This window comes from Panulirus ornatus, chromosome 4 (assembly GCF_036320965.1).
Source record: "Panulirus ornatus isolate Po-2019 chromosome 4, ASM3632096v1, whole genome shotgun sequence".
Taxonomy (NCBI): domain Eukaryota; kingdom Metazoa; phylum Arthropoda; class Malacostraca; order Decapoda; family Palinuridae; genus Panulirus; species Panulirus ornatus.
Window position 1 is genome coordinate 6,248,728 of NC_092227.1, and position 24,079 is coordinate 6,272,806.

General features: G+C 47.4%; 2 protein-coding genes across 9 annotated transcripts in view; one reads left to right on the forward strand and one right to left on the reverse strand.

The window, feature by feature from the left end:
- Nucleotides 1-24,079, reverse strand: part of LOC139765509 (beta-1,3-galactosyltransferase 4-like) — a 140,817-nt gene that overhangs the window by 47,251 nt on the left and 69,487 nt on the right. Inside the window, exon 1 of one of the 2 annotated variants that reach the window (XM_071693015.1) lies at nt 11,053-11,667. The exons of the other annotated variant lie outside the window; for it this stretch is intronic. The gene's annotated coding sequence lies outside the window, so the exon portion shown is untranslated. Of the gene's footprint in view, nt 1-11,052; nt 11,668-24,079 lie in introns of those variants that run through there. 2 annotated transcript variants of the gene reach the window in all.
- The window catches only part of LOC139765486 (protein amalgam-like), a 164,810-nt gene that overhangs the window by 12,891 nt on the left and 127,840 nt on the right, over nt 1-24,079 (forward strand). The window lies entirely within an intron of this gene.

Below are 24,079 nucleotides of genomic sequence, written 5' to 3' on the forward strand. Positions count from 1 at the left end.
GTACTGCCACCTAGCGGCTTGCCTGGTGGAACCACATGTACCAACATGCCTTGGGAGGCAGCTGTCATATCCGGTCTCCTCTCGTCTTGTGAACCCCGTCCATTTCTTTATATTTCCCAAACACAGGATATAAAAACTTATTTTCGTGAGTGCGAAATTACATACGTGGACACTTTGCTCTTAGGAAATATTTTCTTTTTCATATTTTACTCGTAAACGATTTTTTTTTCTCTTAAATTCCATTCTTTGAATTTGCTCGTTAAGAAGAGAATTAATTTTCCTGAGGTCCAATCAAGAATCTATCGACATAATAACACTTCCTTTCTCGCGAGATCTCGACCTTTTTATTAAGATCATTTTTATATCTTTTGGAAATGAAAAAGCAAGTCCAATATCTATAAAGATACAACGCCAGGGTGAGTTCGACAATGATCGCTGTGCTAGGCTACAAGTTTATTATATGTTTAAAGCAGTTTATTAAATTTTCGTGTGAATTTTAACGCTCTTGATCTTGAGATGAATTTTACTGCAAGGTGTAAGAAGAGGAAAGAAATTATTCATTACAAAACGAAGTTAAATACAAGTTTTTTTTTTTTATACTGATATGTGTGAAGGCAATGGCCGCTCTCCCCACCCCCTTCTTCCCTCGAGAGTATAAAATTGATCGAAGTTGAAATTTCTGATGTTGTTGGCCGTATTTTCTCTGCAGTCAGGACCAGGCAGACCTCTTAGATATCATGTGACATGAGGCAGAGTTTCTTGGCTGCTGTATTGCTGACCCTACCTAGCTAATCTCAGCTATAGCTGCAGGTGGGTGACGGTCTGCGTCACCAGGGAAGATGTGCAAGCTGATGATGGTCGTTTTATGCGAAGAGCAATGCGAAAGATACTGTCGCTCAGTGAAAAGAACTGGTATTATACGAAAATGACGGACACGAAGTTCTTTCGAAGTCAGTACATGGGACGTGAGGGTTGTTTGTGATGGAAGGAGGTGAATGAATTTTTGGGAAGGTGTTTTTAAAGGAAAAGGTTTGCTCTGTAGGTAATGATGGTTTTTGCGTGAAAGAATGGAATGGGGAAAGATGAGGTTTGGATGTTGTGGTCAGGGAGGAGAGGCAAGGGAGGTTGTGGTTCTGAGTGAAGGATTGGATCGAGTCATGTGTTGATGGAGCCTACGTAGATCAACTGGCTCTGGGTTGTCCCAGGTGGGTCCTCACCCGACTCCTTCCAAGACGATAGAGGAAGTATCTGGCTGGCTTCAGGGCGAAGGCTTGAAGAGTCTGCTCTGAGGGACAACGTCACTGCAATGTTTTGGAGATCGTCATCAAAAACGTGGGTATCGGAAACACATTACCACCGCGGCGCTCGTAGACATAATACCCTTTTTCGCATCGCAGTGTCCCTGCTTTTGTCGTCAGCTAACTCGTGACAACGCTGGAGCATCTGTGGTGGCAGGCACGAAGTACTTGTAGACCAAATGAGTGAGGAGGGGTCACTAGGAAGGTAGGCCTGTGTGGTGTGCGGTCTGGGATGTGTCACCAGGCGGGAATTGAGAGCGTCGAAGATGTGGCCAGAAAGAGAGAGTTTTTAGGGACAGTGAGATGAAGCGTACGTGTCAGGAGGGACTTGATATCAGGCTCAGTGTGGTCCATAGTGAGGAGTGAAGATGAGGTGAACTAGACGTGGGAATGTAGTTACAGCAGAGAGATTGCAACAGTAAGGAGACGTGTTGATTAAAGGAGGAGACAACAAGGTGGAATAAAGCATTGTGAAAAATTGGTCAGAAAAGAGAGACATGTAGTTTATGAAGCGATGTTGTGGTCGGGAGGAGCCAAAAATTAAGTTAAAAGGCCATGAAGAAAGAGCGAACAGGGTCTTAAAGAACAGGAAACACAGTAGATTAGAAGCTAAAAAGAAAAAAAAAAAAAAAAAAGGTTGAATTTTAATGAAAAGGACTTTAAAAGGTTGAAAAAAAGGGGTGAAAGTGAAGAGAGAGAGAGAGAGAGAGAGAGAGAGAGAGAGGCCTAGGAACCCCGTAGACAACAACAGACTGGAGTGTACGGGATAAATATGCCATTTTGAGCCATATCTTTTATACCATAGTAGAACTAGTCGAGAGTTCAAGTATAAGTAAAGTATCTTCGTACGCAAATCCTCCCCTCTCTCTCAAGAACATTTTGAAGATGGCAGAGTTAAGATACGAAGTATATAAACCGGAATTTCACATATAAATTGATTCACAACGTGAATAACATGCATTACAAAATTCAAATAATTCATATTCGAACGATAACACTGGGAGAGCATTTATCCCACACAAACCTTGGTGTTCAGTCGGGGTGCTACTAGTGTACTTGGTGAGATTTGAATTTCGTTTTCTTTCCACGGATGTGCTCCCTCAGCCCTCGCTGAAGTTTAGCCCGTAAGTTGTCAACTAACGGCAGAGCGTCCATGTAAATTAATTTACACTTGATCCCTTTTGATTTTCAGGGTAATTAATTCATGGAATGAACCTCGGTAGCTACCACTCGTGGTTGATATCTGACTGTGAAGTTCACATAAATATGAACTTAAAACTGTGTTTCTCCCGACTCCTGTAGCATATTTATTCCTTTCTAAATCATATTACATTAATCTGGCTTTCTATAATGCGCTGGCGAGTGTCAGCGCTAGCATTTGGTACAGAGTTTATACCACAGTGAGGCAATTTTTGGCTCGTTATCCCGTGGATGCTACGTGTACCTGCCACCTAGCGGCTGCCTGGTGGAACCACATGTACCAACATGCCTTGGGAGGCAGCTGTCATATCCGGTCTCCTCTCGTCTGTGAACCCCGTCCATTTCTTTATATTTCCCACAACACAGGATATAAAAACTTATTTTCGTGAGCGCGAAATTACATACGTGGACACCTTTGCTCTTAGGAAATATTTTCTTTTTCATATTTTACTCGTAAACGATTTTTTTTTCTCTTAAATTCCATTCTTTGAATTTGCTCGTTAAGAAGAGAATTAATTTCCTGAGGTCCAATCAAGAATCTATCGACATAATAACACTTCCTTTCTCGCGAGATCTCGACCATTTTATTAAGATCATTTATATATCTTTTGGAAATGAAAAAGCAAGTCCAATATCTATAAAAGTACACACGCCAGGGTGAGTTCGACAATGATCGCTGTGCTAGGCTACAAGTTTATTATATGTTTAAAGCAGTTTATTAAATTTTCGTGTGAATTTTAACGCTCTTGATCTTGAGATGAATTTTACTGCAAGGTGTAAAGAAGAGGAAAGAAATTATTCATTACAAAACGAAGTTAAATACAAAGTTTTTTTTTTTTATACTGATATGTGTGAAGGCAATGGCCGCTCTCCCCACCCCCTTCTTCCCTCGAGAGTAAAATTGATCGAAGTTGAAATTTCTGATGTTGTTGGCCGTATTTTCTCTGCAGCCAGGACCAGGCAGACCTCTTAGATATCATGTGACATGAGGCAGAGTCTTCTTGGCTGCTGTATGCTGACCCTACCTAGCTATTCTCAGCTATAGCTGCAGGTGGGGTGACGGGTCTGCGTCACCAGGGAAGATGTGCAAGCTGATGATGGTCGTTTTATGCGAAGAGCAATGCGAAAGATACTGTCGCTCAGTGAAGAACTGGTATAACGAAAATGACGGACACGAAGTTCTTTCGAAGTCAGTACATGGGACGTGAGGGATGTTTGTGATGGAAGGAGGTGAATGAATTTTTGGGAAGGTGTTTTAAAGGAAAAGGTTGCTCTGGTAATGATGGTTTTTGCGTGAAAGAAATGGAATGGGAGAAAGATGAGGTTTGGATGTTGTGGTCAGGGAGGGAGAGGCAAGGGAGGCTTGTGGCTCTAGGTGAAGGATGGATCGAGGCAGTGTGTTGATGGAGCCTACGTAGATCAACTGGCTCTGGGTTGTCCCAGGTGGGTCCTCACCCCGACTCCTGCAAGACTATAGAGGAACTAGTCTGGCTGGCTTCAAGGGGCGAGGCTTGAAGAGTCTGCGCTGAGGGACAACGTCACTGCAAATGTTTGGAAGCATCGTCATCAAAAACGTGGGTATCGGAAACACATTACCACCGCGGCGCTCGTAGACATAATACACTTTTTCGCATCGCAGTGTCCCTGCTTTTGTCGTCAGCTAACTCGTGACAACGCTGGACGCATCTGTGGTGGCAGGCACGAAGTACTTGTAGACCAAATGAGTGAGGAGGGGGTCACTAGGAAGGTAGGCCTGTGTGGTGTGCGGTCTGGGATGTGTCACGCAGGCGGGAATTGAGGAGCGTCGAAGATGTGGCCAGAAAGAGAGAGTTTTTAGGGACAGTGAGATGAAGCGTACGTGTCAGGAGGGACTTGATATCAGGCTCAGTGTGGTCCATAGTGAGGAGTGAAGATGAGGTGAACTAGACGTGGGAATGTAGTTACAGCAGAGGAGTTGCAACAGTAAGGGAGACGTGTTGATTAAAGGAGGAGACAACAAGGTGGAATAAAGCATGTGAAATTGGTCATGAAAAAGAGAGACATGTAGTTTATGAAGCGATGTTGTGGTCGGGAGGAGCCAAAAATTAAGTTAAAAGGCCATGAAGAAAGAGCGAACAGGGTCTTAAAGAACAGGAAACACAGTAGATGAGAAGCTAAAAAGAAAAAAAAAAAAGGTTGAATTTTAATGAAAAGGACTTTAAAAGGTTGAAAAAAAGGGGTGAAAGTGAAGAGAGAGAGAACAAAGTAAGATGCCACTAGACGGTTCCTGCTTTAAGAATTTGCCCAGTGTTAGAGATGGAGTGGGGGAGACTCTCTCGTATACTCCAGGTATGGACGGAGGTTGACTGGAATATCAGAGGCGATTAATTTGCAAAGTGTTGCTGAGTACTGAGACGCATGGAAGGTGATGAGGAGGAGTGAACTTGGGGATCCAGAGTGGACCAGGTAGCTGGAGAGATGTGGAAGGAGATGGGTTGTTGCTGTGTGTGTGTGTGTGTATGTGTGTGTGTAGGAGACATGAGGCCAAGCGATGGTGCACGCAAGTTGTAATTACACATCTGTATAAAGACTTAAGATGATGAAGATGAGTATAAAGGCCTTAAGACAACTAGTTCATTAACGGTAAGGCGAGAGCTGTAAGGTAGAGTAAACCTGTGTTAAAGTGGTATATCAAACAGTATATATAAACGATAATGTTCATGATAGTCTGCCGTGGTGTGACGCTTAGCGTTCCTGACCATGACGCATTCACGGGACGCTCAGGGTCGAGCGCTTAGGTTCGAATCCTGGTTGCGGCAGTCGGTCCACAATCAACCCAGCTGTTCATCCACCCCTAGGAGGTTGGTCGATCAAGTGGGTATCTGACTCAGGCTAGCGTCAATATATAGCGTTAACGAGATGGCGTTGATTAGTGCCTCAATCACCCGTGCCGTCTCAGCTAACATTAAAATTTTTCGTTTTTCAAAGATTTATATGAAACGCGAGTATATAATGCTTCGTCTGTGGACTTAAAGAAAAGATAAAGTTCACGGAATAGTCGCTGGAATCATTTAAGACCCCACTGAGCTGGTAGGAAGGAGGGAGCGTGAAGGGAGCGTAGTGGGTCTGCATAGAGAAAGTAGGGCATGAATTTGGACGAAGGGACGAACGCGTTGTACACTTTGGGCGTGAAGTTGAGGTGGAGGTCTTGGCAGGTGATCCCGGCAGAGGAGTGAGGTGAGGCAAGGACAAGACCAGGCGTGGTGGAAAGCTGAGGTGTTATTGTATTGGGAGATGACGATGACCTCAGGGGATGACGGGTGAGGGAGGAACTGTACTGTAGAATGTGGCGAGGCAACGTCCTCGTGTGTGTGTGTGTGTCGTGTGGAATACCAGATGCGCGAACGGTAGCACGGGCAGCAAGACGATGGTGGTTGAGGGGCGCGAGTCTCACATACACACACAGACAGAGTGACTGGGTTTAGATGGCCAGGTGTTGGAGTGACTCCAGAATCTCAGGTATAAAGGTGAATATTCTTAGCGAAGAGAGAGAGAGAGAGAGAGAGAGAGAGAGAGAGAGAGAGAGAGAGAGAGAGAGAGAGAGAGAGAGAGAAGATTGAATGCTGAAATATCTAAGAGGCTGATGGTAGGCCAGCAGACAGGTTGCTGGCACCCTGAGGAAGGTCATGAGGGGTAAAAGTGTAAGTTTACAGGTGTGTGTGTGTGTGTGTGTGTGTGTGTGTGTGTGTGTGTGTGTGTGTGGGTAGGTAGGCGGGGGGCTTGGTGAGGGTGTGGCACAGCCTGATTGGTGATGCAGGGGTGTGGCGGTGGGCCTGATGAGTGAGGGTTTGTGTCAGCCCACCTGGTGGTGTAGGTGTGTGTGTGTGTGTGTGTGTGTGTGTGAAGCCGCTGCAGAAGTTGGCCTGTCGTAACATAATGATGGGGATAGCTCGCTCTGTTGACGGATTCTTGCACTTGGAGTGTGGGAGGGAGGGAGGGAGGTTTCCAGACATGAAGACGTGAGGGTGTGGCCACAGGGTTATTAGTACTTTGGACATGCAGGGAGGAGTACAGCGTATGACAGCGTGACACAGAGAGCTCGTGTGAAGAGAGAGAGAGAGAGAGAGAGAGAGAGAGAGAGAGAGAGAGAGAGAGAGAGAGAGAGAGAGAGAGAGAGAGAGAGAGAGGAGTGGTGGGAGGTGTAAGGTGAGGCGGCAAGCTGGTGAGAAGGGGCGGTAGGTGGAGGAGTGTCAACACCCACGATTGTCGGGAACTATGCAGGCCTCGCCGTCGGCCGGACGTTTGGAGGACGAGCAACACAGCTCTGCTTCATGAACAGATAAATGATCGACTCTCCATCTGTCGTGGGCCCACTCGCTCCTCGAGAGGGCCAGGAGTTGTGTGTGTGTGTGTGTGTGTGTGTGTGATACCAGCAGCCGCACATCATCTCCAGGACGTCAAGCAACCAAGAAGCTCACACGACCCCAAGGCAATCGAGGAAAGATTAGATTTCCTGGCCGCCCGATTTCCTCCCGTCCAGCAGAGGTAGGGGCACTGCTCCAGTCTCCTGAGGACCACTGGTCTTCTTCGTCGTCTCCTCCTGCCTCCTCAAAGGTCCCTGAGAAACCATGCATCGCTTGGCACACACCGGGAACAGGTGGTTGGTTTGGCCGGGGTCAGCCACCGCGGCTGCCAGCGAGGAGGTCGCCCAGTGTCGTCCAGTCGAAGGCGTTACGTCCGCCCGTCGCTTCCCGCGGCCGGAGATATTATTGATCAGTTGGCTGGTATTTAGGCGTCACTCAACATGGAGACGATGTGGCGAGGGCTGGGTGGAGAGGAGACAAGCCGACATGACCATCACCAATACTTTTCTACTCCCGCTTCCCAGTGAAGAAGTAACTTGTTACACGTCACATCTGTGATGAACCCTCAAGTTTAACATTATAGCTGCTAATATATATATATATATATATATATATATATATATATATATATATATATATATATATATATATATAATCATACTGTACCGGTTTTCATGGCAAAGACAGGGTATTCAGAGCAAATGCCCATCGCATTCTAATGCGATTCGAAAAGTCTTCTGCCAGATGTATTGAATCCTATTCATAATCATATATATTAATCAGTGTATAAGTCTGGTTACATCAGTGATTATCTGGGAGTCAGTCACACTCAACGATAAAAAAGAGGACATAGTTTTGAAATCTAACCTAACCTCTCCTGACTGAATTATCTTCATCTATGCTTTCAATTATACTTAAAGTTCAGGGATGTCATTTCTCGTTTGTCTTCTGTTTGTCCCGAATATTTCACCGTCTGACGGCACGAGATGATGTGTTCCTGCACGAGACACTGGCCTGATGTACTGGCGCCCCTCTCTCTCTGCCACTTGACATTTCCTGAAGAAAACCCTCCCCGTCTGGTCGATATATTTCTCGCCTGAACGTCCTATATCGGCTGTCCCCACACCCGTCTCCTCCTCCTCCTCCCGTCTACCTGAACTTGCTCACAAAGCTCGAACTAGCGTCTCCCAGCCTCCCTTGAGACAGTCCTCACCACAGTGCGGTATAGACTGTCTCATTGCCACCAGAGGGCCTCTTTCCCCGCTGTCACCACCGGCGAGAGAGCTCGGAGGAACACTGGGCCTCTTTCCCCGCTGTCACCACCGGCGAGAGAGCTCGGAGGAACACTCTCCACTGTGCATGGATCTTCGGAGGTGCTGCGATGCATGTAGTGTGTGTGTTTTGTTCTGACACTGAGGATACGCGCATGCATCATCTCGTGTGTCACTTTCCCCAAGTGGACCACTTCCTCGTGGAGTGTGAGCGCTCGGGTCTGGCTACTGTGATACAACAACTTGAGGGCGAGAGTGAAGGTATCCTCGTCTATCCACTTATGCTCATCCTCTCCACCTACTGAGAAATGTACCTCAAGATTTTACACGATTACAGTAGCTGCTGCTGCTGCTGCCATTACTACTAGTGTAGGTTTGATCTATGGCTCGCTCCTCTCACGCGTGACACGTATTCCCCTTAACTTTCCATGAGGAGCAACAGTCATCGAATACCCCCATGAGTACACGAGTCATGAGTCAAAAAGCGCAAGAAGGGCTTGTGTTACCAAGTGTGGAAGTCAAGTGTGTTCACTGCAGCACACTGGTGGGGCTACAGATGTTTCGGGAGCGATTTTCAGAGGCTGTATGTATACCTAACCCACCCCACCCAGGGGTATTACTTCTCTTCTGGTCTCTTAGAACGTTACTGTACGCTTCGCTAGGCTGGTCAGCGGCCGAGAGGCTCAAAGAGAAACATTTCTGACGTGGGACGATGACAGACACATCGTCCAGATCTCTTCTCTCTGGGGTTAGGTTCGGTGTTGTATGTGGGGGGGAGGAGGGAGCGTCCCGGTGTGTTGTCGCTGCCATATTCTCCGTTGTCTTGGACGCTTCGATTCGATGGGGAGCGACACGTTGGTTGAGATGGATTTCTTCTGTCGAGGTTCTGAGGGGAAGATAGATAGATAGATAGATAGATAGATAGAGAGAGAGAGAGAGAGAGAGAGAGAGAGAGAGAGAGAGAGAGAGAGAGAGGCTGGAAGAAGAGGGAGGGTCAATGGCATGACACCGTAGCCCGTGTCAGGAACTAAAAAGTTAAAAAGAAAAGATAATCTGAATCACTCTTTATCCTTTGATGGAAGGTCAGCTATTAGGGGGGCCACAGGTCAGCCAGCGCCACGATGACCGGTGTTGCTGTGATGTTAGACCAGCTGGGTCGTGAGGGGTAACGAGTTGAGCATCTGCACCCAGACCCGCCACACCCGCACCCAGACCCGCCAAACCCGCACCCAGATCCGCCAAACCCTCACCCATACCCGTCAAACCCACACCTAGACCCGCCAATCGTGCACCCAGACCCGTCAAACCCACACCTAGACCCGCCAATCGTGCACCCAGACCCGTCAAACCCACACCCAGACCCGCCAAACCCGCGCCCAGATCCGTCAAACCCGCACCCAGACCCGCCAAACCCACACCCAGACCCGCCAAATCCGCACCCAGACCCCGCTGACCACTGGCCTATGCGTCTATACGTTAATTAGATAACTAGCTGTTCGTGAACTAAATAACTAGCTATTTATTAACTAGATAACTAATGTTTGTACACTCAAGTTTCCCTCTTGAAGACCCATCCACGTTAACCCTTCGTCAGACGAGTCAGTATACATATAAACACACCCCCCTGTAGACTCTCAAATGTTGTACGTCATACAGCAACAAGGCGAGCTCGGCGCCTCCAGCTGGTGAATAAAACAGCACAAGTCTGGACGGCAGACATACTGGGTGAAGGAGGTGGGGGAGAGGGAGGGTGGTGTTGGCTCGACTGACTGACGGCAAGGGTGGAGGAGTGTGGGGGGAGGAAGCCTCTCAGTTATGGCGGTTCCTGCATGAGTAAATTCCCGGACTTATGTGACCTGTTCTTGTAAAGGTCTGTTGATGTCTTGACTCTTGTGGTGTCTTGTGTTCACGGTCATCAGTGCCCAGTCTAAATTTCCATGATAATCAATGCGCGGTGTAATTTTCATGGTAATCTATACACGGCATAATATCAAGTGTATTTTTCCAGTACTTATACGCAATCTGATTTTCTAAATGTACGATATATGTCTACTGGAAACATCTCAGGGAGAGAAACACTACAGAACACATATGGAACACTGGGAATACAGTGTTGGCATACTTCCTAGAAGGCAAGTCGGAGCTATGAGGAGCTGCCGGCAGCCCGCCCGGCCTTTCCTGGGATTCAAAATTGTGTATACCGATGACGTCACTAATGGGCGGACGCTTCGGCGAAAGACGTTCTTATCAGACAGGTCGTTACGGGAGAAACGAGTGGACTGTTCACAGAGGTCGTGGCTTGCGATATGGGCTTTCGGGCACTGACGAGGTAGTGAGCTGTAGACGGTACTAAAACTGTTATAGGGTTGTGGAAATTGCATTGTCTGTGGACGAACAGTTAAACTCATAGCTCTCATACCGTTAACTGGTGATCGAGGTGATGGTTATAGGTTGTAACGCACTTAAGAGGAAGTGGGCTTGTTGATTTCTTTGCTTGGAGGAAACACATAATGAAGTTTTAAGGTCAGCGAGGTAGGGAGAGAGGTGTTGGTTAGTTTGGCCATCTTAGAGGCGAGCTATTTGTACAGTTTCATTGGTAGATGAATAAGTGTAGTGGAACGGTCTCTCTTGAGGCTGCGCATGCGTTTAAGGGCTTTATAAGTCTTAATATTATCAAGTCTTAGGCCTGGTGACTCCCTCCCACTGACGCTTTCTGCGACGTGATATGTTTACATCCGTTTTCTTTGTCTTAAAACATTCACAAAAGAAAGAAGAATAATTTCAGTAAGAAATCACGAAAAAAAATATTTTTGTACATATTTAAAGAATGCATACCTACATAAGCTAAAGAAAACATAACAGTGTAGTTCTACTGTCAACAGATATCAAAATTAAAGGTCAGATAAAGATACGGGGATGAATAATACAGAAACAACCTACTTGCATCCTGCGTCACTAAGTCTCGTTCAGTGATTCACCGCTATCCTGAAACGTCTGTGATTTCAGTGAAATATTGCTTGCCCCGTCAACGTCATGGAACATCCTTAGGATGACATCTTTAGCCAAATGGCTAGCACTTTAGTTTATGCCTGCCCCCCCTCCCCCCCACTTGCTTCATCCAATAACGAATGCTTATGATTACGTCACCAGCCATGGAATGTTTACACTCGGTGATCGTCTCTAGACCAGTTGGAGGCACTTAAGGATTCTTAACCATTGTTCTGTCTATTCACTGATATGTAAACACTCTTCACAAAGTAAACACTGAGGACACACTGTCTGCCAAAGGATGGAAAGAAAAAAAAAACGGTTATAAAAAACACAGACACACTGGCTACATCCATCAAACGCCAGTGTTCTGGGTTAACTGGACGTTTGAAACGTGAAGTAGTTCGTCCAGGGAAGGTGTATTTAAGAAGTGCAACTATCCACATTACCAGAGGGTTTGAAGAGTTGTCAGAAAGTTGCCACTAGCGCCATCTTACCAGAAAGCTAGTAACTTGTGAAGGAGAACGTGTAGAGAGAACGGGTTAGTGTGAGATGGCGAGACTTTATGTGTTTGTGGACTGAAAGCCAACAGCCACCGTGTGAGAGAGTCGAGGCAGAAATGAATGGGCAGTAACCTGGGCTAAAGGAGTGACACTTGATAGCCACAGAAGGGCTGGCTCATTTTCCCTAACGAGAGAGAGAGAGAGAGAGAGAGAGAGAGAGAGAGAGAGAGAGAGAGAGAGAGAGAGAGAGAGAGAGAGAGAGAGAGCAATTAAGTTACAGGGAACAAAAGAGGCAGTTGGGGAGAACCCTTAAACGACCATTACTTTCCATCATTTCCATAGGCCAGGCTAGGTGAAGACCACCCCCCACTCTGCACCCCCCCCACTCTGCACCCCCCCCCTCATTACCAGACACACACACACACACACACACACACACACACACACACACGCGACCTCTGTGGGCCGACACATGTCCTCATTACATAGCAACAGACTAATTACCAGCACCGGTGATTATAATGGTGGGGGGTTGAGTCCTGACTGGCATCACGTGACCGGCTCGAGTCGGGAGTTGATGAAGACGGCTTGACCGTCCTTGCGTCCCCCCCCCCCCCTCCCTCCCCCTCTCTAGCAGGGCAGTTTAATGAACGGGTCGGAGGCTTTGATAACTCAGCCAATTACTGGGGTGGTGGTGGTGTGAGGGTGGGGTGGAGGGGGTGGGTTAACCCTTGAGTAACACACGCCCCCCCCTCACCCATGCCCCCCCATATCCCCCTGTTGTTGCCTACCATCAGCCCGTGGATCTGGGGGGGGGGGGGTGCGTGCGCACGCTCGACCCATCCATACTTCAGTAGGACACACACACACACACACACACACACACACACACACATACACAAGGAGTGCAGTGGTGTTCGAATCCTGGTCGCGGCGGCCGTTGGCCCTCTGCCAGTCCCAGATGTTCATCCACCCCTGTGGGATGGCTGATAAAATTATGGGCCTGGCTTAGGCTAAGGAGTGTGTGCATGTGTGAACACACACACACCACACACACACACACACATGAGTAAAGACGTGGTATATAAATCATATACATGTTTAAGATACACGGGTGTAAAACTCGCTCCTACCGTAACACACACACACACACACACACACACACACACACACACGTGCAAGCAAGCTATGATGCAGAAATTTGAGGAACTGAACAATTTTGGCTGCACTCGTGACAACAGTGAGTGAAAGATTTGCCTCACGTGAGCAGGATGGCGGACACGTAAGCACGGCTGTGGAGAGAGAGAGAGAGAGAGAGAGAGAGAGAGAGAATGTCTTCACACGGAGGTGTATTTTCGAAGCCACGTGTATCAGGTCACACACCAGGAGTGGTATGGTCATGATTTGGTATCAAAGACTGGCGTGACCTGAGCCACACACACACACACAAGGGGGGTCCCTCGTCTCAAACTGGCACCGTCTTCCTCGCACCAACTCCACACAACGCATTGGAACTCCGAAGTTCCTTCTTTCATCCCTAAAACCTTTGAGGGGACATATTGAGCAATGCATTACGAGCGCTTACTGAGAATTGCCAATGGGATATTCTCAAAGCGAAACCAATGAATTGCTTCTCTCTCTCTCTCTCTCTCTCTCTCTCTCTCTCTCTCTCGTTCGTAGAGTTCTATTCCTCCATTCCGGTCAAGAAGTGGCGACAGCAGTGACCCTTGACGTGTGAGTGAGTGGGTGGGTTGGTGGGTGGGTTCGGTGGCCAAACGGTGCGCAAGTCAAGGCGAAGGCGACACCCGCGTGTTTTCCAGATGAGCGTCGGTGTCTGACCACACGTTCCAAATATCCTTTTCTCTCTCCCTGGAATCACCGAGCGCCTGGAATTTTGATGGTCGCTAGATTTTGGGGGGGGCTATATAGCAGGGTGCAGGGGGGGGGGGGGATTACCGTGGGCTTGGGGCGGCGAGATAATGGGGAGGTGAGGGTTACAAGCGAGGGGATGAAGAGGTGGGGGGAGTGTAGTGAGGGAGGGGGAGGGCTTGGGGAGAGTGGAGAGGAGGGAGGGAGGAGGCCTTACTCACCGACGAGAGGCCTGGAAGTAAAGGAGGGAGGGAGGGGTTGAGGGAAGGCCTGGGATTAGGTCCTTTTGAGTCAGCTGAGCCTGGGGTAGGGTGAGGGGGTGAAGGTGGCTACTGGCGTGTAGGGTGAGGGTGGCTACTGCTGTGTAGGGTGAGGGTGGCTACTGCTGTGTAGGGTGAGGGTGGCTACTGCTGTGTAGGGTGAGGGTGGGTACTGCTGTGTAGGGTGAGGGTGGCTACTGCTGTATAGGGTGAGGGAATGTAGGTGGCTATTGCTGTGTAGTAGGGTGAGGCAGTGAGGATGTCTACTGCCGTAATAAGTGTGGTGGTTATTTGTGTGTTGCGAGAGAGAGAGAGAGAGAGAGAGAGAGAGAGAGAGAGAGAGAGAGAGAGAGAGAGAGTATGTAACCACACGTTGTCACCGCCAGGAGGAAAGAACCATCACAGAGGCTTGAGACGCCTTCCTGCTTCAGAGCTGGCCATGAAGCTGGTGACATCAGGTTTATTATTAATGCACATCACGTGTGTGTGTGTGTGTGTGTGTGTGTGTCTGGAAGCCAAAGAAAGAAAATAGCGATCCAGTCGCGTGATCATGATGAAGCCAGTTCTTCGTGTGACGCGGGCGGGAGGGAGGGTGGCGGGGTCACGGTATCGGCTGCCAAGACTCTGCAGTTCGCAACAGGTGCGAAAAGGACGAATTTGATAAGAGATTCGCGTCCATCCGTGAACCATACGGAGCCCGTCGACCAAGAACTTTACAAAGACGGTCCTGTGGCATCCCGCCCTGAGGCACGACGAGCCCTCACACTCACAGAGGCGAAAGAAGAAGAAGAAGAATAGCTCGCTGCGTGATTGCCAAATGCACCAGGAGTGCTTGCATGAACGTGGGGATTAAGGTCATGATTATAGACAGTTGTATGACGCCTTTGTCGCCTGTACTGCTGCAGTGCAGATATAGCAATGCCTCAGGTGATATGTGGTTCCTTATATATTGTTCTAGACGCCAAGGAATGAGGTTAGTAGTTGGAAAAAGACTAGGGGTGACTATGAGCCACGTCGGTCCATCAGATCCACAAGGACATCTATCCCCATCTGGGGTCGTGGGCGGGGTGTCGAGTGCCACTGAAACTCATTCCTCTCTCTGGCAGGAAGAACCACTGAATATCTTGGAACATATCGGCTAATACGTCCTCATCCGTCAAGTTGTAGAGGGTCGGTATATTCCTGTTGGCCAGTGGCTTCCCCCTGACACGGTGAGGTCCGTGTGTGTTGGGCCGACCAGGACCTCAACGAAAGACTTGACCAACTTGAGCAAACACCAGGAGAAGGAAGAGGAAAAAGAAATTGATGATTTATGACAGAATTTAAGATCTGATCAGAATCATCTGCTTCCAGTGCTGTTCGACTGGTATGTCATATATGTGGGGACTCCTGTGTGATAACTGTGCTTTCGATGGAATATTTACTATTGTATAGTTTTTTTTAAGGTTGATATTATATATTCGTTTCCCCCTCGGCTCTATTTCTGATGGTAAATCTTCATAACTAGGAACCATAAGTCCTGTAAGCATTGAAAAGATATATCAACTGACTTATATTTCGCTCTTGTATCTCCCCTGATGATGTGATGATTACACGAAAATGCACTTGGGAACTTATCGTGTTTCATTTCCCCCGTCGACTCATAGGAATATATTTTTCCTTTCATACTATTTGCCATTTCCCGCGTCGGCGAGGTAGCGTTAAGAACAAAGGACTGGGCCCTTGAGGGAATATCCTCACCTGGGCCCCTTCTCTGTTCCTTCTTTTGGAAAATTAAAAAAAAACGAGAGGGAAGGATTTCCAGCCCCCCGCTCCCTCCCCTTTTAGTCGCCTTCTACGACACGCAGGGAATACGTGGGAAGTATTCTTTCTCCCCTATATATATATATATATATATATATATATATATATATATATATATATATATATATATATATATATATATGATAATTATGAAGGTAGAATCGCAATTCAGTTGTTTATATGATTTAATTTAGCATGCATTTTTTTGTGTACATGCGGCGCATATATACAAAAATTGCATGTTAATTAGAATATGAAATGTAGATATTAAAGTATCAAAGACGCTCCGGAACTTGTCAGATAACTCGATTGCATTAAGCCAGGCAAGTGGTCACGGAGGACTGAAGGACAGCTACACACTTGCGCGTCGTGTTAAGTTCTGCTCGGGACGTCCTACATCCTGGGAGAAGGATGAGATTGGCTGTAGTGTGTGTGTGTGTGAGTGAGAGAGAGAGAGAGAGAGAGAGAGAGAGAGAGAGAGAGAGAGAGAGAGAGAGAGAGAGAGAGAGTAGAAGCGAGGGCTCCCCATCCACCTCGGGAACCGGGTGGAGATAAGCCTCCTCCTCCTCCTCCTCTTTGGAATACGGTCTCTTGTCTTCTGCCAGCAGTCCTCGAGGAACAACAACTGCACGCTGGAGGCCGGGCACTCGCCCTCCCACTTGGCTGGGCCTCGAGAGAGACCCGGCCATACAAGCCGTCCCAGACTCCGGCTGTTTTGAGCCTGGACGAGTGTGTGTGTGTGTGTGTGTGTGTGTGTGTCTGTGTGTGTGCCAGCGGCGGTGTGAGGGGTAGACCTGCCTCCCAGTTCCTGAAGAATGAGGCTCAGGAGGTACTTGTGTGCATTGATGTGGGTAGTCAGATGGGGCGAGTGTGTGTGTGTGTGTGTGTGTGTAGAGCCAGTCATCTTATTATCAAAGCTTCGCCCAGCTTCCATCATCACCTGCCTGCTGGCTTTCCCACATACACACACTTTTTACACCCGACCCTCCTGATGTTGATGCTTCTCAGTACCAACTTCAGAATGAGAGTCATTTGGCTTCATAGAGTCAGCATTCGTGGCCACCTATGCTAATATGTGTGTGCGATGGACAAGACGTAAGTATGATGAGAGAAAGACAGAGACACTAATGGTAATATTCCTTTAAAACCTTAGAGAAACACAGACACGGAAGTAGCAGTATTCCTTTAAAACCCCAGAGAAAGACAGACGCATGGAATAACAATATTCCCTTAAGACGTGAGAGAGAGAGAGAGAGAGAGAGAGAGAGAGAGAGAGAGAGAGAGAGAGAGAGAGAGAGAGAATATAGTGATATTCCCTTAATACCTTAGTACCTCCCGAATTCTTGGGCTTCGGCTAAGATCCCGACCCACGACACGAGACGCCATCGAATTTTACAGCAAATTAAGGTCAATTAACAATTTCGTTCTCGCGATTCCTCCTCAATAGATTTTTAACTCTCTCTCCAGACACCCTCCCTCCCAGCCCCCCCCAAATCTTGTCTTATAACTCCCCGTCGTGTTGAATAACTTTAACTCTCCTTGTGGAAATTCTGCAGCTTTTAATTCACCCACAAAACCCACGTCTGATAAATAATTTTGGTCTCGTTGAACACATGTCTGGGGTGGGGGTCCATTATGCGAGGTAAACATACGTTGTGCGTTGATGCCAAGACGGCCCACTTACTGCCTGCGAGTGACACATAATATACGAGTTGGCATCTCACTGAGTCACCTTCAAGAGATCTTAGTTTCTCATCCGAGTATTTCTCATAGGATTATATGGCCGAACTTGACAGCTTCATAGCATATATCTGTGTGTGTGTGTGTGGGTGTACGCTGGTGTGTGTGTGTCTGTGTGGGTGTACGCTGGTGTGTGTGTTTGTGGGTGTGCGCTGGTGTGTATGTTCGCTGATAGGGCAACGTAGGTAATCGCTGTGGGAATAGATATGCTCAATATTGTCCTGATAGATTGACGATCCTTCGGTGGTTGTATCATTAGCATACTAAGATAGGCTCGGGGTAGGGCGGTAGAGTCCATGGGTATGATGGCCTGTCCATCACGTGGTCGTACTGGGAGTCAGGGGGGTCGTACTGGGAGTCAGGGGGTCGTACTGGGAGACTGGGGTCGTCCAGTGTCATGTTGTTCGTCAGCCAAACTCTCAGTTGTACTGCCAATGGACTCTGGCCACCGGTACAAACCCTGTGCCAGACATGTGGTGTCGTAGAATGCCCCACCCTCTACAGGCTGGGGGGGGGAGGGGCTTGTACATGTAGTCTTATGGACGTTTGCATGACTGTGGGTCGTCAAGGCTCGGTGCTCCCCCAGTCTACCTCACTTGACCTGTGGCGTCTTGAACCACAGCTTACATGGGTATGACTCAAGCCACCTTCATCATGGTCCCCCCACGCTAGCCACACCTCACCATGGTCCCCTCCCACACTAGCCACACCTCACCATGGCCCCCTCCCACACTAGCCACACCTCACCATGGTCCCCCCACGCTAGCCACACCTCACCATGGTTCCCCACGTTAGCCACACCTCACCATGGTCCCCCCACGCTAGCCACAACTCACCATGGTCCCCTCCCACACCAGCCACACCTCACCATGGCCCCCTCCCACACTAGCCACACCTCACCATGGTCCCCTCCCACACTAGGCACACCTCACCATGGTCCCCTCCCACACTAGCCACACCTCACCATGGTCCCCCCACACTAGTCACACCTCACCATGTTCCCCCACGCTAGCCACACCTCAACAGTCACAGAACGAGGGTATCGACCAGTGAGGGTATATAATCATTGCGTGGGAGGGAGGGTTAGCAGCACATGGCCTTGCTTCGTGCTGGTGACCTGTAGCATGAGCACCAGGTTGCAGGCAGCCTCATCCCACTAGGATCACCAGGATCACCAGGCTTGGTGCCTTATCTCACCAGAGCCAGTCTTGGAATGCCCTAACTTTGGCTCTTAATTCCTCGTGTGTCTGTGTGTGTGTGTGCGTGTTGTGTGTGTGTGTGTGTGTGTGTGTGTGTGTGTGTGTGTGTGTGTGTGTGTGTGTCACAAGTGCCTTCCAATTAGATACTCACAGGTTACTAATTTTTCGATTCATATTATTACACAGCATGTGATCATTGGAGTCGAGTAATAACATTTTTGATAACTCTGAGTCACGTGACCACGTTGTTGATCATTTCTTTTGAGTCAGGCGATCACACAGGTAACATTTTTTTTTTAGTGTGTGTATGTGAATTAGTTGACCCCATAAGACAGCTGGAGATGATGAAATTACTGAGTGTATTATGTTGTCAGATGGTCAGTAATTTTTTGCATTCATTTGGTTACGAAAAAGTGATATTCTGAAATCCAGTCTTCCATCCCTCGTCTCATACTGGGTAGTTTAATCTTACTTTAGCTATACTTGACCTCACCTTAGGGTCAACTATACCCTCCCCTCCCCATTGTTTATGACCCTACGCTATGGTAAGAACATAGTTTATGGACCCTACCCGAGGGTAGGGTCGATCGCTTAATGACCTTACCCTAAGGTAGGGTCAGCTATATCTTCCCCTTCCCATTGTTTATGGTTGTAAGATCAAGTAAGAGAGTTTATTGTGTCTCTTGGAGGGCCAGATCTGCCGACAAGGGGCTGTTGTTGTTGTGGTGGGGCGCCGCTGGACCGTTAAAATCTCCCGTGCGTTAAGAATAGATTCCCTCGGTGCGTTGTTCGCTAAAGCCTTCGCCAGGAACCCTCTCGCTGACCTCGTCTTTCCCGCCTTCCTCTTGATCGCTGTACGACACGGGCCTGACTTACCGTCACCTGGGGAGTGTGTCGCACATCGGTTCCTCCCTCCCTTGCCTCCGTAGGTGGACTGCGGGTGGCGGACGTCAGCAGCGCATGTAAAAATATCTCGGGAAGAAAAGGTATGACGAGGGAGTGACGTCTCTGGTCATATGGGTGTTCCCCTGGAGCTGTTGTTTCCCCTCCTGACGAAGGGAGGAACGGGGGAGAGGGAGGGAAGAGGGAGGGCAGGGTGGGCTGCGCCTGTAGCCTCAGGAAACATGGCGAAGGTCAACTGTGTCAGTTTTATTAGAGCAACGAGGAAGTGAACAGCGTCTAAATAAACTCCATCCTCGATAAGTAGGCGGACGGATTTAAGCGTCTATAGTCTCTCTCTCTCTCTCTCTCTCTCTCTCTCTCTCTCTCTCTCTCTCTCTCTCTCTCTCTCTCTCTCTCTCTCTCTCCCAGCTAAAAAAAAAAAGCGAAAGAAAATATAGATGACGAAATATCTAAATAGTTTATCAGGCATACCATTACGGATCTTGAAATGACAGAGAGTGGGATATAAATCCAGCAGTAGATCGACTCGAAGAGCAATCAGCTCCAGGACCTAATGCGATCCCAGCTTAATCTTCCTTAAAAACGTAAACAAAGATCGAAGATGTTATGGAAGAGAAGTGTGGCAGATATGCACAAAGTGGCATATACAACATTAGGAGACAAAGGACGACCAAAAATAGTACAAACCCATTAGCCTGACATCCTGGATATTCGAGGTTTACGTGGGACTTAATAGATAAATACATCTCTTTTTAATATGCGTCTAGCAACAACTTCATAAGCGAAGGTCAAGTTGGCCTTGTACCTTGCAAAAATATACAAACTTACATTTGACAGAGTGAAGTATAGAGTTTTACCCGAGAAACTGGCTGGGCATTATGGTACAGAAAAAGAAAAGTATGATTGTTATGGTCTCGTGTTAAGAGCCAGTTGCTGGGAGTTTTGTTCGCTGGTGTCCGTTTGGCTGCATATGCGCTCGTCCCAGCGAACACGAGCATACCTCACTAAGTGGCGGTGTGGTGTGTGGTGTGTGACGCACCATCACGCCCCAACGAGACGGCGGGGAAACCCAGTCAAAAGTCCCCAGAGCCCGGACGAGGGGAAGATAGAATTTTAAAATTTTAGTATAACGACCCAAAAGCACAAGACATAGACTAATGTTTTTATTGAGATTCTATTTCAGTTTACATTCCCTCCCCGACCCCAACGCTGGGACGCCACATATAGGAGCCATTCAAATGCTTAACCATCCACAGGGGCCACCGTCAGCTCTCAATGTCCCTGCGCACCATTTGTTCGTGAACTTGTGCGATATTGTCGAAAATTGAAGTAATTCTCAGTCCCTTGGAAAAGTTAGGTTGAGTATTCTGTATGTCCGATCAATTTCTCTAGTGGCTCAGCCTATGTTTATACGTTCGTCGACCCCACATCTGATATTCACAACCCTCCCCGCTACAGAATTATCTATTGTACAGTAAAAGACATTGGTCTTCTCCTTATCCTGGCGCTACTTCGCTAACGCGGGGAACGGCGATCCAGTATGAAAAAATCGAAATGAAGGCAAGTATGGATATGTACATGTATATGTATGTAATGCCTGCATATATATATATATATATATATATATATATATATATATATATATATATATATATATATATATATATATATATATATATATATATATATATATATATATATATATATATTCCTCTACACTTGGTCGACACAAGTAGCAAATGAGTCAAGTGCAGACCTGACCTAACGAGGAACATTCTCAGAAAATCCATATTGCGTGAGGGTGGCCATGTAACGCCCCTTGTTTTGCTTCGTGAGGTAAAGAAGGTAAGACGGGAGTGGCAAGGGAGTGAGGGGCGGCGAAAGAGACCGCCCATAGTGTGGGTGGCGGCAACAAAGGCCACCCAAAGGCTGCCTGCATTATGGGTGGACGGATGACGCCAAGAGAGGCGGCCTGCAGTGTGGGTGGGTGGGTGGGTGCCAGCAACAGACGCCGCCCGTTGTGAAGGTGGGTGGCTGACGGAAACAGTTACAAACCCCCCCTCCCCCCCTCCCGCCATAGTGTGGGTGGCAGGAGCGGAGGCCGCCCACAGCGTGATGGGTGGGTGGGCAGGAAGCAGGATATTGTTTTGGTGAACCAGTTCCCCCGGCGCTTCTATCATGATCTGTGGTCTTGCTTGATGCAGCTCCTTGCGAGTCGTATCTCCTCCTCGCTGTATCTCCTTTCAGGTTGGGTTTGATCCTTGCTGTGTGTGTCTCTTGCTGTTCAATACATATTCTTTCCCTTGTCGATATCTCTTTACAAACGTAGTACGTTTTTTTAAATTATCTTTCTCGGTCTACTAAATTCAGCTATTTATTTCATTTTATATTTCATCAGCGTCGAAGACATCATCAGTATTGAGGCAAGTTGATAGTAACTTATCGTACTTTTACTTATTGCCTTTCGTCTGGGCAATACGTCCCTTCGTATTGGCTCTTTCCTGTAACCTTGGCATAGGTTCTTGACTCGCGTCCTTGGGCTCTTTGTGGCACTTACCCGTGTTTCCTCATGTATCGATCATGTAGGCATTTGACTTTCCACTGTTTTTATCTGTTGGTACTGTATGGAGAGAAAGGTCTACACTCGTAGGGCCTCATCTCTTGAACTTTCTCTGGTATTATACAACTTTTTAAACCTTTCATCCCCTAAGCTTACTCAGTCCATCCACTCCTCTGATGCTATCTATATATATACATGTACTTCATTACATTTTTTCGAAGACGTTTCATTTTGTCGTGTCTTATTTATGCCTTCTGGTTGTTCAGTCTCTTCGTCTTCCTAAGAACAGCTCTCTGTCGCCATCACACTACTTGAGGGTCGTGATTAAGTTTCTCTTTACGCGCCACTTTTTCCATGTTGGGAAATTTGATACCGTCTAGCTTCTCCCTGTAGCTCCCTTCTCTTATTTCAGGCACTAACCTTGTTACCCTCCTCTGAACTTTCTCTCTTCGCTCTTCATTTTTTCCCCCGCCATTTTGATAGGAGATAGCCAAGCTTGGGAGGTGCTTAATAGTTTTGGCTATATTTGTTTCGTTTAGATAAGATATGGGGATTCTTGTCGACACATAAGGTACACAGGCACTATAAGTTCCGCTCATACACAGATTGCTGTAGATTATTTCCTGCCATCTTGAATTCTTATTTCTTACTATTTCTTTGCTTTCGATCCTCATTACTTTAACATTCATCCATGTTGAATGTCATCTTCCATATGTATGGATGTATGTATGTATGTATGAATGGATGGATGGATGTGGGATGTATTTATGCATGTATGTGTATTGAGTGTTCGCCATGGGGTCCTCTGTTCACCTGTCGCCACAGTTACTCACTTATTACTTGTCATCTGGAGAGGGTGTTTACAGTTCATTAGGTCAAAAGGTCAAGGGTCAGGGTCACAGCTGAGCGTGGCACGTGACTTTCGTGGTTGCCGCAAAGCCGCTGCCGGACGTACGATTGCAGTGCAGTGTCCCTACTGGATTGAAGAGTTTTGAATGGCGCTCGTCTCGTCTCATTCTCACGTTGGCATTGATGGCGTGTCTCTCTCTTATGTGTCGGAAGTATAATGCCTCCGTCGGTGAGGAGAGGAAGGACGTAACTTTTGGATTATTTCCTGGTTTACTCTGCGACGAACGCAACAGCTGACCACATACGTGGTACGTACTGCTGTCTCAGCATCAAGGATTAATAACACCGTTGTGGGGTGGCTCGTTATGCAGTGGCGTATCTAGGGTTAGGGCAGGTGCCCTGGGCGCCACTTGAAGTGAGGGGCGCCACACAACCGGTTTGGTTTTGTTGACATATACGACTCGATTGACATTTCTAACGGTTTGGTTTTGTGAGATAAAAAAAAAAAGAAACGCCTACTTTTCATCTATAGCAATATTTTGCTACTATCACTTGCTTTACCGCTTCTACGTTACAATTCTGATCATTTAAGTCTTTAGGAGCTTATATAAGTTTAAGTCTGGCCTAAATCTTCAACAGTTTATAATTACTCTATATATTCCTATATACATCCACTGTATGTACATTTTTAATCAAGCCAGGGGCGCAATTTTCAGTGCTTGCCATAGGCTCTACTTCCCCAACATGCGCCCCTGTCACATAGGCCCCTGTCACATAGGCCCCTGTCACATACGCCCCTGTCATATACGCCCCTGTCATATAGGCCCATGTCACATAGGCCCCTGTCACATACGCCCCTGTCACATACGCCCCTGTCATATAGGCCCATGTCACATAGGCCCCTGTCATATACGCCCCTGTCGTTCTGGGATGACCCGTCCCGGGGCGGATCTGGCCTCCCTCACGGCCCCCAGTCGACGGCGCCTCGCGACATGCTAACCAAACATTCCTGAGAATTAGTGAGTTTTTATCACCTGCTCCCGCGTTACGCCTCTTGTACTGCTGTCAGCTGGAGAGAATTATAGCTAGGACCGATGTAGGGTTATGGGTTAGTCTAATGGCGTCTCGATTTCCTTTGAAGAATCTGTTACTTCGTTTTTGAGGAATCTGTTACTTCGTTTTTGAGGAATCTGTTACTTCGTTTTTTTTAACTTGAGGAAAATAATCTTGCAGTTGTGACGGACGACTTGGTGTGAACTTCAGATATGTTGAAGTCATGTATTCGTGTTTTTT